At 47.1% G+C, this 14,596-nt stretch overlaps 1 protein-coding gene and 1 pseudogene across 1 annotated transcript in view; one reads left to right on the forward strand and one right to left on the reverse strand.

Annotated features, from left to right (window-relative positions):
* The window catches only part of MRPS28 (mitochondrial ribosomal protein S28), a 91,561-nt gene that overhangs the window by 36,487 nt on the left and 40,478 nt on the right, over positions 1-14,596 (forward strand). The window lies entirely within an intron of this gene.
* Positions 10,857-14,596, reverse strand: part of LOC132219917 (transcription factor BTF3-like) — a 37,086-nt pseudogene continuing 33,346 nt past the window's right edge.

Consider the following 14,596-nt stretch of genomic DNA (forward strand, 5'->3'; position numbering starts at 1 on the left):
CCTGGACCTAAGAAACGATGAACTAGAGCAGTGGTTCTCAACCTTCCTATTGCTGTGACCCTTTAATACAGTTCCTCATGTTGTGGTGACCCCCAATTTCATTGTTACAAATTGAACATAATTAAAGCACAGTGATGAATCACAAAAACAATGTGTAATTATATATGTGTTTTCCGATGGTCTTAGGCGACCCCTGTGAAAGGGTCGTTCGACCCCCAAAGGGTCGCAACCCACAGGTTGAGAACCGCTGATCTAGAGAAATGGGAACAAGATAGGTTTTATTTATTTTTTTTTATTTTTTTATTTTTATTTTTTTTTTATTTTTTTTTTTACTTTCCATCATATTTTTTATTTTTCCATCACACTCTGCTCCCAATTCTGCCTACTCCCTGTTACTTAACAATCTTTTTTTTTTAATTAAATCTTTATTGTTCAGATTATTACATTTGTTCCTCTTTTTTTTTCCCCCCCATAACTCCCCTCCTCCCAGTTCCCGCCCCACCCTCCACCCTCACTCCCCACCCACTGTCCTCATCCATAGGTGCACGATTTTTGTCCAGTCTCTTCCCACATCTCCCACACCCCTTTCCCCCCCAAGAATAGTCAGTCCATTCCCTTTCTATGTCCCTGATTCTATTATAATCAACAGTTCATTCTGTTCATCAGATTATTTATTCACTTGATTCTTAGATTCACGTGTTGATAGATGCATATTTGTTGTTCATAATTTGTATCTTTACCTTTTTCTTCCTCTTCCTCTTCTTAAAGGATACCTTTCAGCATTTCATATAATCCTGGTTTGGTGGTGATGAACTCCTTTAGCTTTTCCTTATCTGTGAAGCTCTTTATCTGACCTTCAATTCTGAATGATAGCTTTGCTGGATAAAGTAATCTTGGTTGTAGGTTCTTGGTATTCATCACTTTGAATATTTCTTGCCACTCCCTTCTGGCCTGCAAAGTTTCTGTTGAGAAATCAGCTGACAGTCGTATGGGTATGCCCTTGTAGGTAACTGAGTTTCTTTCTCTTGCTGTTTTTAAGATTCTCTCTTTATCTTTTGCTCTTGGCATTTTAATTATGATGTGTCTTGGTGTGGTCCTCTTTGGATTCCTTTTGTTTGGGGTTCTCCGCGCTTCTTGGACCTGTAAGTCCATTTCTTTCACCAGGTGGGGGAAGTTTTCTGTCATTATTTCTTCAAATAGGTTTTCAATATCTTGCTCTCTCTCATCTTCTGGCACCCCTATAATTCTGATGTTGGTACGCTTGAAGCTGTCCCAGAGGCTCCTTACACTATCCTCGCATTTTTGGATTCTTTTTTCATTTTGCTTTTCTGGTTGGATGTTTTTTGCTTCCTCGCATTTCAAATCATTGACTTGATTCTTGCGCTCCTCTGGTCTGCTGTCGGGCGTCTGTATAATATTCGTTATTTCAGTCTGTGTATGCTTAATTTCTAGTTGGTTCCCCAATATAAGATCGAGGGTCTTATTAGTTTTCGTGTAGATCTCATTAAGTTTATCGGCAGCTTCTAAACAGTTCTTGAGAGACCTTAAAAGTGTGGTTCTGAACTCTATATCTTCCTTTGACAATTTTGTCCTGTTTCTTTGTCTCCGCATTTTGTTATGCTTCCTTGGTGCACCCCCTAGTGGTCTTTGTTCGCAGTCTTATAGTTAAATCTTGATTGTTGTAGCTAATTCCAGGGAGGGTTTGACCTCCAGGCCAAGTGGCTATGAGAATCAGCTGTGTCAGCAGTGAGAGAACTTCTGTCCTCTACGGAGGTGCTAATCTAGCCTTTGCCTGAGGCTATCTGGCAAAGGCCTCTGTGCAGGGCTTGGGCGGGGCGGGTCGCACAGGATCAACAGGGTGGGCCGGAGAGAGCAGTTATGGCGGCTCTCAGTCCTGTCCCCAGGGGCTCTGCCTCTCTGAGTCCCAGCACCCGCTGCAAAGCTCGGAGAGAAAGCTGCACTCGCTCTGACCGAAGCCAGACAGTCCCGCTTCTCCCGTTTGAGTCTGGGTCCCTAAAGATTCGCCGGGATCTGGTGCTCAGAGTCTGCGACTCCCTCCCGATTGAAAACAACAACCGCGCCCTCCGCCGCCAGCCCGCTCCACGCACTCCGCACCTCAGAATTTGACTTCAGCACTGCGCCTCCTCTGAGTGTCCGTGTGCGTTTCTCTTTCCTCCTAGTTGTAGGACTTCCACTCAGCCAGCGTTCCTGTGGTTCTGGGTGATGTCCCTTCCGTTTTTTGGTTTCACTTTTGAAGTAGTTGTTCAAAGCAGCAAACTCCGGCATTAACCTATGCCGCCATCTTGGTTCTCCTACTTAACAATCTTCAAAGATAGGTTTTATCTATTGGAGTCTTCTAGTGGCAATTTGGAGTTGGAGCCATGTGGTCCTGATGACATTGCGTAAGGACGCTGGCCTTGGTGGAAGATAGAGGTTGTCCCCATGATAAGGTGCCTGGCTCTTTTTTAAATTTTTTTATTTTTACTGCTGTGCCCAAGAATGTACAGCAGTAGGTGCTCTGTCGGTATTTGCCGAGTGCATGAGGGGATCCAAGGGGAGGGTGTTCTTTGGAAGAGCTGCCTCTTGTTTCCACATCTTGCTGTGTCTTCTTTCTATCCTTTCCGCCTGAATAGCTGAGAAGCAAAATAAGAAAAAATAAGAGTCCACCTAGTGATATCCCAGCTGTTCGCTTTAGATCCGAGCACCAACTGAGTTTTCCTGTTTACTTCTCTCCTTGCACAATCATGCTTTCCTCTTGTTTCAGATGGCCAGGTTTTCCTATTGCTCTGCCTTGTCCATTTCAGGTATTACTCTAGAAATTAGAGAAAGGGCAGGGTTCATAAAAAGGTTTTGTATTTTTCTAGTTATTTTGAAAACCTATAAGATTTTTTGAAATATATATTTGGCTAAAATTTTGGTGTTATAAGTGATGAAAATTTTGCTCTGAGATTTCATTCCAGATTTTTTCGTTCTTTATTTATTTATTTAGAAAATAATGACCCAAAGCTAGAACCAATATTTCCTACTTCTTTGAAAATCAAATTAATAGCTCAGATTTCCAAATTGTTTCTGCCTGTCTAGTGAATGACTTCAAAAGACAATCTAAATCTTTTCCATAGAAATGACTTTTTTCCTTAAATAGATTTAGTAGATCATCCTCAGTCACCTTTTGAGAAGTAAATGACAGTAAGTTATATTGTTAAATTACTTTTTTTAAAGTTTAGTACCACAAGTAAGAAAGGGAATTTTTAAATTGATCGGAAGCTAACATAATGACAAATTGCTATAATCCAGGCAAATATTTTGCATGCGTTAGCTCACTAATGCACAATTATATTGGGCACATACTGTTATTATTTCTGTTTTACAATGCAGGCAACTAAGGGCACAGAGAGGCTAAGTGACTTGTTCAAGGCCATGTGTTCCTCACTCATTAGTTTCCAACCTTGACAGTGTTGATTGTTAACCACCACACAGACTGCTTCTTAAATTCTAAGTCATGAATAAATGCTAAAGGCAGTTAAGGAAGGCTTCTCAGAGGAAGTAACATCTGAGCTGACTCCTAAAAAATGAGAAGAATCTTCCTAAGTAGAGAGGAGCTGACGGCAGACGCTTGGATGCCCAGCAGTATGAAAGGAAGAGCTGGGCAGGGAGAGTAGGAGGGAATCAGATTGTGAATTGACTGGCACTCTGTTCAGGGAGTCGGGCTGACTTTTTGTTATAGAGCAGTCCCAAGACACAGATCCAAAGACGGATGCAGGACTGGTTCCCTCAGAATCAAGCGGGGAGCTCATTAAAAAGCTACATTCCTAAGCCCTGCTCTAGGAGATTCTGATTCTGAAAGTCAAGGTGAAGGCCAGGAGTCTAGGTGTTTCTGGTGGATAGGAAGGCACAGTGGGGCCCTCTGCTGTGAGGAGCTAGGAGAGAATTTTAAGCATGGGGTATGACAAGGACAGTACTTTTCTTTAAAATGGAAATTATTGAAGCTAGTACAAAAAATATTGGAGATTTGGAGGCAGGAAGATCAATTAGGAAGCTATTCTAAAAATTCAGAAGAGATACGATCTTGAATGAATACCATGGCTTTGTTGCTGGAATGGGATGGGGGACTGATTAAAAATATATTTTAGAATAAGACTAATCTACACTAATAAAAGAGAAAGATGCAAATTGACCATACTTTCATGACACCCACCAGCCAATCAGGAGTGGCTATGCACATTAACCCAACAAAGATGGTGGGTTAATTTGCATACACAGGCACTGAGCGGGTGGGACGGGCCTCTGGGCAACGTGGGAAGGTGGAAAGGTGGCTCCGGGCCGGAACGAAGGCAGAAAGGCGGCTCTAAGCCAGAGCGAAGGCAGTGCCGGCAGCCAGGGGAAGGAAGGCCCATTCTTGCACGAATCTTCATGCATTGGGCCTCTAATAGATAAATAAGTAGGAAGGAGATCAAGATAAAGGATGTGTTAGGAATATTGGCTGAGCAAACAGGTGGATAGTCATGCTTTACCTAAGTAATGGCCATACTACCGTACTTAAGTCTGTGCAGTCAGGATAATACTAATACAGTGGGGCCTTGACTTACGAGTTTAATTCGTTCCATGACGGAGCTCGTAACTCAAATTACTCGTATGTCAAATCAACAGTGAACGAGTGAGACATGTGATGATGGGCTGATGTTGTGGCGTTCACTGTGACGTTTGCTGTGCCAAATAGCGGTGGGGTATCTGAAGCTGGCTCGTAACCCGAATTTTAGCTCACAACTCAAAGCAAAAAATCGGCCGAGAGACGGCTTGTATCTCGAAAAACTTGTTAGTTGGGACACTCGTAAGTCAAGGCCCCACTGTACGTTGTCTCAGATAGCTGACTTGAGGTCAGGCAGAGGGTTTACTATAGGAAACAAAAACTCAAGATTTTTAGGGTGGGCTCCAGGGAGAAAGGGCTGAGCAGTCTGTCAGAGGATTCTCCTTGCTGGCCACGTGCAGAGAGAGTGGACACCTGTCAGCTGTGACCTGCCAGCTTCCTACGGCCATGCTGGCACACTGCTCTCTGCTGCACACTCTCCTCCAACTCTGTGTCCTTGACTGAGGCCCAGTGGCATCCCATTCCCAGCCCAAGGCCTCGGTCAGTGCCTTCAACCTCCATGATGCAACTTGACCCCTGCTGCAGTGCACAGGCCGCTGTGAGCGTCCCATCAGAAGGCAGTCCAAGCGTCGCACTTGTTTCCTCTTTATGCTGAGGGCCTTTCCCAGTTTCCAGCACACACAACACCTCCAGCTGCCCTGACCACCCCAACTGTGGTCTGTACGCGGCCGTGTCCAAACCGTGAGGCCTTTTCCACCTGATAGACCAGAGCAGGTACTTTAAATGAACTGGGACCAATTCAAGTTCTGTCCCTTGGATTTGGGAATGGGAACAAAAGAAAGAGAAACTATTAGTCTATTCACATGTCTGGGGCTTTAACTTGTAAAGTCAAAGGCCTTGAGCAGCCTTATATACCATGCTGACTGGAGAACAGAGAAAGCTGGTTCAGAGGAAGCGGGAGGATTATGCAGACATGAGAGTGAAGAGGGGACGGGGAAGGGAAGATACACATCACTGCCCAAGTCTCATGGCTCTCAGTGCCTGGGCGCAGCCCTTCTAAAATCTGCTCTGGGGTTTCCTAAGGCCCCCATGTATCCTGTAATAAATCCATGTTTCCTCTCTTTCTTCCTAACCTAGTTTAAGTTAATCTCTGGTTCTGGGAGCCAACAGCCTGTATCCGCACACTGGCGCTTCCTGCTCTCATTCTTTCTTGGCTGTGGTCAGAAGATACGTTCCAGGAGGCGCTATCAGGCTCCCCAGGCCTACCAGTATTGAAAAGGACTTGGCCTCAGACAGCGTAATAGGATTACAGGCTGGGCCTTTGTCTTTTTCTTCCAGTGTAGGCATTTGGATTGAGCGTTACCAGAATGAGCACTTTCGGGTGGGAAACACAGTAGTACATATCCTCTACATGTTCAAGTACATATCCAGTATATCTCTATGCATTTAATTCAGGGCTCTGGTTTTTATGTTCTTTTCCTTCCTTTTCAAATGATTCTTTGATTCTTGCCAAGTTTTGTAGTCAGTTTATGAATATAGAGAAAATGGAACTTATTCAGTGTCTTGCCCTGTTTGGGCTCTTAGAATACCTCAAAATGAGATGCCTTAAACACCAAGCATTTATTTCACAGTTCTGGTGGCAAGGAAGCCCCACCATCTAGGCACTAGCCAATTCCATGTCTGGTAAGGACCCGTTTCCTGGTTCATGGACTGCCGATTTCACACCATGTTCTCACGAGGCAGAAGGGAGGAGGGAGCTCTCTGGGTCCTCTTTTATAAGGTCACTAATCCCATGTATAAGGGCTCCTCCCTTGTAATATAATCACCCCAAAGGCCCACCTCCTAATACTAGCACTTTGGGTGTTAGGATTTACTATATGAATTTGGAGGGAGAGGGAGAAGAAAAGTTCAGTCCATAGCATTTGGGAATCAAGATTGCTCTTAAATGCATATATGCAATTGCTCAGCAATTTTTAGAAAAGGATGTGTACATTGGAGTCAAAGAATCAAAATGAATACCTTCCAAGGTGAAAAACTATACCTTGGGATAGCCTAGTTAAAGAAGGGTCCTAATCAATACTAAGTAAGATAGAAAGTTTATTATCTATGCTAATAAAAGGGTAATATGCTAATTAGACCAGATGTCCTTCCGGACAAAGCCACAGTGGCGGGGGCCGAGGCAGAGGCAGTTAGGGGCAATCAAGCTGGCAGGCAGAGGCAGTTAGGGGCGATCAAGCTGGCAGGGGAGGGCAGTTAGGAGCAATCAGGCTGGCAGGCAGAGGCGGTTAGGGGCGATCAGGCTGGCAGGGGAGCAGTTAGGGGCATCAGGCCAGCAGGCAGAGGCGGTTAGGGACAATCAGGCAGGCAGGCAGGCAGGCAGGTGAACGGTTAGGAGCCAGCGGTCCTGGATTGTGAAAGGGATCACAGATTGGAGAGGGTGCAGGCCGGGCTGAGGGGCCCCCCGCCCCGGCATGAATTTTGTGCACTGGGCTTCTAGTCCTATATAATAAAAGCCTAGTATGCTAAGTGTGTGGTCATCTGGTTGTCCATTCAACCAATCAAAGCATAATATGCTAATGATATGCTAAGGCCGCTCAACTGCTCACTACGACCTGTACTGACCACCAGGGGGAAGACGCTCCGACTGGTAGATTAGCTTGCAGCTGGGATCCGGCCGATCAGGACTGAGCTAGATGGGCTAGACATGCCCTGGAGCCCTCCCGTGGTCCCTTCCCGGCTGGCCAACCTCCCACATCCCTCCCCAGCCCTGATAGTGCACTAGTGGGGTCTCTTGACCTGGCCTGCACCCACTCACAATCCAGAACCCCTTGGGGGATGTCAGAGAGCCAGTTTCGGCCTGATCCTGCAGGCCAGGCCGAGGGACCCCACTGGTGCACTGGACCTCTAGTAATGAAATATTAGTCACATTTTTACATAGTATACAGATTATACTGTGCTAATCAAATATTCTTTTTATGAATGATGAAAGGACTAAAGCCAGGAAAACTGCAGGCTATTTAAAAAATTAGTTTTAAGAGGTAAAGTGATATACTAATATATATTACTAGAGGCCCGGTGCACAAAAATTTGTTCACTCGGTGGGGAGAGGGGGTCCCTCAGCCCGGCCTGTGCCCTCTCGCAGTCTGGGACCCCTCGGGAGATAACGACCTGCTGGCTGAGGCCTGCTCCCGGGTGGCAGAGGGCAGACCCAATCCCTAGGTGCAGCCCTGGTTGGGCTCAGAGCAGAGCCAATTGGGGAGTTGGGGCACCGCCCCCTGTCATGCACAGAGCAGGGCGGATCGGGAGGTTGCGATGCCACCCTCAGTCATGCTCAGGGTAGGGCCAATTGGGGGGTTGGGGCACCGCCCCCTGTCACACTCAAGGCAGGGTCGATGGGGAGGTTGTGGCGCAACGCCCTGTCATGCACAGAGCAGGGCCAATCAGGGGGTTGGGGCTCTGCCCCCTGTCACTCACAGAGCAGGGCCCATCAGGGAGGTTGGGGCTCCGTACCCTGTCACGCACAGAGCAGGGCCCATCAGGGGGATGGGGAGCTCCCCTGTCACACGCAGAGCCGCAGGGTGATCAGGTGTTTGGGGAGCTCCCCCCTATCAGGTACAGAGCAGGGCTGATCAGGGCGTTGGGGCGCCTTCCCCTGTCACAAACAGAGCAGGGTGCATAGGGAGGTTGTGGTGCCGCCCCCTGTCACACACAGAGCCGCAGGGTGATCAGGGGATTGGGGAGCTCCCCCCTATGGCACAGAGCTGGGCAGATCAGGGGGTTGGGGCGCCTTCCCCTGTCATGAACAGAGCAGGGTGCATAGGGAGGTTGTGGCCTCGCCCCCTGTCACACACAGAGCCGCAGGGCGATCAGGGGGTTTGGGCGCTGCCCCCTATCACGCTGATCCCGGTGCCGGGAGGCCTCGCAGCTCCACTGATCCCGGTGCTGGGAGGCATATTACCCTTTTACTATATAGGATAGAGGCCTGGTGCACGGGTGGGGGCCGGCTGGTTTGCCCTGAAGGGTGTCCTGGATCAGGGTGGGGGTCCCCACTGGGGTGCCTGGCCAGCCTGGATGAGAGGACGATGGCTGTTTGCAGCTGGTCACACACCCTTCAGGGTGGGGGTCCCCACTGGGGTGCCTGGCCAGCCTGGGTGAGGGGCTGAGGGCTGTTTTCAGGCTGGTGGGTGACTGAAGCTCCCAACTGCTCCTTTTTTTCTTTTTCTTTTTTTATTCTGGGACAGCTTTAGCTCTGAGGCTTGGCTCCAGCTCTTAGGCCTTGGCTGCTGAAAGCAGGTATCTGGTTTGTTTGGGTTCTATAATCGAAACACTGTTTCAACTCCAGCTCTGAGATCCCGGCTGGCTGAAAGCAGGTTTCTGGGGTTTTGTTTAGCTTCTATATTTGTAACAATGTTTCAAAATGCAAGCTCAGAGGCCGGCAGCGGCAGGCGGGTACATTGGAGTCCTCCGTCACTGAAGCAAGCAAGCCTCATGTTTGCTTCAAGCTACCTGGCTGCTGGCCGCCATCTTGGCTGGCAGTTAATTTGCATATTGCCCTGATTAGCCAATGGGAAGGGTAGCGGACGTACGGCTAATTACCATGTTTCTCTTTTATTAGATAGGATGTTATACTAGAGACCTTGGCCAACCCAGGGCGGCTGGGCAGCCGACATCCGAGGCTTGCCTGCGCCTTGGCCTGACTCTGGGCGGCTGGGTGGCTGAGGGTGGGTCTGGCCACATCATGCTCCTGCCGCCCCCTTGGGGACTCTGGTGGGGCTGAGGGGCCTGGGCACCACCATCTTTGTGATGTGGGACGTTCAATTTGCATATTCCCTATTTATTAGATGGGATAGTACCCTTGAACAATTTTCATGTGATTTTTATGCTCTATTTGTATATAATTCACAAGTTAAGATTTTGACGAATAAATGAAATCAGTCATATGGAATGAACTTTTAAATTAGTGCAAATTTTTACTTAAGTTCTACATGGTTCTTGGTTGGTATTGCTGTTCTGTTGACCAACAAATACATGTACCAGAGAGATAGGTAGACTTATTTATTTATTTACTTATTTACTTCTAGGCAAAGAACTTTATCAACTTGTTTCAAACCTTATTCCCAAGCCTCTTCAGCTTACTTAGGTGCAAAGAATGATCCTATATAATAAAAGAGAAACATGTAAATTGACCATTCCTTTGCTACCCTCACCAGCCAATCAGGAGTGAGTATTCAAATTAACCCAACAAAGATGATGGGTTAATTTGCATACACAGGCACCCAGTGGAGAGCAGAGCCGGAGAGCCGGCAGAGAGTGGAGCGGCTTGGGGAACTTTGCTCCCCAAGCCGCCAGACGGAGAGCAGAGAGGGAGAGCTGGCAGCTTGGAGGACTTGGCAGAGTGGGAGGCCGTGGGACGAAGACAGAGCAGGAAGGGAAAACCAAGAGCGCCGGGAGCCCAGGAATTCTGGGAATAGTAGTTCTGGTGGCAGCCCCAGGACTGGAAGCGGAAGCCCAGAGCGCAGGGAGCATCAGGAATGCTGGGAATCATAGTTCTGGTGGCAGACGGATCTCCTAGACCAGTGGTCAACAAACTGCGGCTCACGAGCCACATGCGACTCTTTGGCCCCTTGAGTGTGGCCACGAAGTTTTCAATCGCACTGTACGTGTGCGCCCGCATGTGGTATTTTGTGGAAGAGCCATACCCAAGGGGCTGCAGTTTGCCGACCACTGTCCTAGAAAGTAGAGCAAAGTGAGCCTGGAGCAAGTTACTGTTGTGGTGGGGGATGGAGGGAAAGCAAAGGTGAGAGACATAAGTAAAATCAGAGTGTCTAGGAAAAATCAAAGGGAAGATATTCTAAAACTTCCAGGAAATCTCCACCAATGAAGCAAAGGGAAAAAAAATGCCTCTATTATTCTGTGAGCAACAAACCAAACTGAGTTGGAGTCTCAGACAATTCGCTCATATGATTGCAAAGACAGACAGAACCTCCCAGATTGGAGAGGGCTCCCCTGAGGTTCTCCCAGATTGGAGAGGGTGTAAGTCGGGCTGAGAGACTCCTACACCCCCCAGTGCACGAATGTCGTGCACCGGGCTTCTAGTTTATATATGAGCAAAAACTGAAAAGAGCTGCAGTTTCCAGGGGCGTTGGGCTAAAAAATATCAGAGCTCTAGATTTTATCAGATCCATAAACAAAATTTGAAAAAGCAGTCATAATGTAAAATAGCAGCTCCCAGTAACTTCTTCAAGTTTATCTTCTTCAGAGTTGACTCAGTTCAGTTTGCTTCATTCTTGTAAGCCTCATCAAAATCCTCTCATGATCTGGAACTTTGTCATCATCATCCTCTCCAGTAGGAGCGGTGCTTTTCCACCCACAGATTGGGCAGAGCTTCAGCCAGTCTCCGTACACCAGTCAGATTGCCTGCCGGGCCGGTTTAAGATACTGGGTAGCACTTCTGTGGGCTGCTCTGTCTCAGCATGGCCTGTCATGGTTTGTGAGCATATTTACCCCTTCAGCACCAGGGATATTGTCACCCTGACTTCTTCAGGGGGAACTGAAGTTTTTTATCACCTGCATTGGCTGGTCTGTGAACTACCTCCTTCTTTCTACGAACAGTTCCTTTCCCACCCATGCACACTTGTGCCTGCAGTTTGGCGAGTTTCTCTTGGCTCAGATAGTTTCTTCTGTCTTGTTGGAGAGGAAACGGGGCCGAGATGGGGACCAGGGCTGATGCTCAGGGGTCTTGGGCAGACCAGCTGAGAATAAGCGCCACAGAGAGATTTAAACATGCAGAGGCACTCTGACAGTTGCTGAAATGGGGGACTTTTTTACTTTTAAGTAATCACTTATATGGTTAAAGTATCTATTCTCAAAGCAGTTATTTTTCACTAATTAACTTTTTTGCATTGTCAGAATCATTACAGATATATTAACATGTAAGAAAGATTGAATTCATATGCATGAAACTAATTAAGGTTGTGTGGTGATGAGGCTTTATGAAGGCATTTAAAAAAAATTTTACTTTTTGAACTCCTGCTAGATGAGATGTGGTCAGCAACTGCCTGTTCTTCAAAAGGATAAAAGGACATACCTTACACGTATTTTATTTCATAGTAAATCATCGTTTCTGAGGCTGCTGTGGATCTATGGTTTCATTCTACGTCAGAAGCTTCTAAGAAAGTGACTTCTTGTCTTTGCTAAGTCCAAGAATAAGGATAGTACAACTTAGCCAGTCGGTGTAGATGCTCTCACAGGAATATTAATGAGACAGTATCATGTCGTGCTTTGAGCACAGTATCGGTCAGAAGTCAGATTGCCTGGGTTTGCTTACTTAAAAGTGTAATCATAAGCAAGTTACTGAATGCTCGATTTTTCATTTTCTTCACTGCAAAAATAATAGTATTTTAGATAAATCACTTAGAAGACTATCTGGCCCCTAGAATAGCAAGCACTTAATTAATGTTCATTTTTGTTTTCTTCCTTAGGGGGAATTATTAGGTGTACATTGATGTAGATTTAGGAGAAAATTCAAATCATACACTTTTTTTAAAGTTTTAATATTAATAGACGTGTGTATTCTATATGTAGCTGTGTCACATGTGTGGCACCCACAAAGCTTGACTTCATCTATTTACGAGAGACCATTAAAAACAGCTTCGCTGTAACCGGTTTGGCTCGGTGGATAGAGCGGCCTGCGGACTGAGGGGTCCCGGGTTCGATTCCGGTCAAGGGCATGTAACTTGGTTGCGGGCACATCCCCAGTAGGAGGTGTGCAGGAGGCAGCTGATCGATGTTTCTGGCTCTCTGTCTCTCTCCCTTCCTCTCTGTAAAAAATCAATAAAATATATTTTAAAAAAAAAACAAAAACAGCCTCTGGTCAGAGAGAAGTCCTCATGGACTCAGAGTGCTGACGCTCAGTATAGGCACCTTACAGTGCCAGGTCCTCCTCTTGGTACCTCACGTGTATTAATTTATTTTATCGTCACGGCAACCAATGAAGTAGGTACTAGTATTGCCTCAATATTTATTTATTGATTGATTGATTGATACTCACTCGAGGATATGTTTTCATTGATTTTAGAGAAAGCCAGACAGTCAGAGAAATATCAATGTGAGAAACATCAATAGGTTGCCTTTTGTACACTCCCTGTCTTGGATCGAACCCGCAACCTAGGTATGTGCTCTGACGGGGAATCAAACCTGCAGCCTTTCGGTGTATGGGATGATGCTCCAACCAACCGAGCCAGTTATTTTTTGAATAAAGGAATGGATAGACGTGCCATTTTACAGATGCGAAATTAAGATCTGGAGGACCGATACACAGCTAGTAGTTAGTAGAACCAGAACTTGCACACAGTCTGATTCCAAAGCATATGTACGTTAAATGCAGATGCAGTCCTGCGAGATGTCTTTGGCTTTGGGCCGTGACATTTTGTTCAGCACTGGCGCGCGTCCCTCGCTCTAGCTCCGTTTCCTTGGCCAGTGCGAAGCACACCGTCTCCCGCTTTGAGCTGTCTGTCCACCCTCCCTGAGTTATCTTGGATTCCATTTACCCCTGGATTGGGCTCCTTATTGTTGCACCCCTTTTACCGTGGGAAGGAGGCACGAAGAGAGGTGTGCATATACTTGGGACAGTACAGCATTGACACACGCGGGTGAAATGCCACTGCCAGCCCGGCTGCTGCGGCCCTGCCCGGATCCCGCCTCCTCACCTGCTTGCTGGCCCGGATCCAGCCGTGTCTGCTGAGTCCTGGCTGCATTACTTTGGTTCCTACTTTGAGTCAGTCCTGATCTCTCTTTGCATGTAACACAAGCATTTGAAAAAGAAGTAGGAGATATATGACAGAAGCCAAGTGAACAATAATTCAGTCAACAACTGTATTAATATCACGCTAATAGTGACTTTTCTGGGCACCCTAAGTAATACATTCTTTGTACTTTAACTCAAAAATCACTCTCCTCCGGTGAGGTGGGGTGGGAGGAGCTGTAGCTGTAGACTTCCCCGCTCTCGCTTGGCCTGTCACGTGCATGTGGCCCCACTGCTGGCCGCAGGGAAGAGGTGGAGGTCCTTCCGCCCGCACTTCCTCGGCTGTGTCGCCCCATTGAGCTGTGAACAGTGGCCGAGGACAAAAGCGGCATACACTGTACAAACAGCCCCAGAGCGGCAGTACACTGACTCATTCTTCCCCCTGGGTGAGACTGAGGGGGCCTCCATTCATCTCCTTTGTGCTGGTGTCTGTCAACAGCGCTGTTTGAGGCAAGGCCTATTGTGTTGGCCAGTGTTTCTTATTGACCTAAGTCTGTGCCTGCTATGTTCCCAGGGTCGAAGTTGCGAGTGAGAGAATGTTTGAAAAGGGGTAATCATAGGCTAAGTGCATTTTGTGCATTGTCATCTGACCTATTAAATCTAAACTGTGGGCCACGTCAGTGCAAACAGGTAATTACACAGTCACAGCTGCAGCTATTGACATCAGTTACCGCCCCCCACCCCCCAGGGGGAAAATGTGTTTTTGTCCTGTGTCTGGAGCCTTATGTGCTGCACATGAATGATTTGTAACTAAAATGACAATGGGTTAGGAGGACTAGAAGATCAACAAGGTGCATTCTTTAAAACAGCCTCTGCCACAGCTGCTGGCATGCCTTTCCCTGTGATAACCCAGTGTTTTCCCATGATTCAGAGGGAGTCAGCTTGGTTCAGTTTTCGTTTTCAAGGAGTGTGAGCTAGAGGTGGTGTTCATGTTGCCATCCTGTGCCATCGTCACTTTAAAGGTCTGCCTCTTGCAGCGTTGTTGCTTGTTGCCCGAGCCTCTGTGCGCTGCTTCCTGGCCCTGCTCCTCCGGGGTGATGTGTTTGCAAGAGGTCCACGCTCCCCACCGTGATAGTACACTGGGTGAGCACTGGGTGAGCGGGGCTGGTGGCTGTTAATTATGTTAATAAAGTCTGTCCTTTCTGGTTTCTCTGCTAAACAGCAGAAGGTATGAATTCATCTGTCCTGCAGAAGAGCCACTCCTAAAT

Source organism: Myotis daubentonii, chromosome 17, assembly GCF_963259705.1.
Source record: "Myotis daubentonii chromosome 17, mMyoDau2.1, whole genome shotgun sequence".
In the NCBI taxonomy this organism is placed as follows: Eukaryota; Metazoa; Chordata; class Mammalia; order Chiroptera; family Vespertilionidae; genus Myotis; species Myotis daubentonii.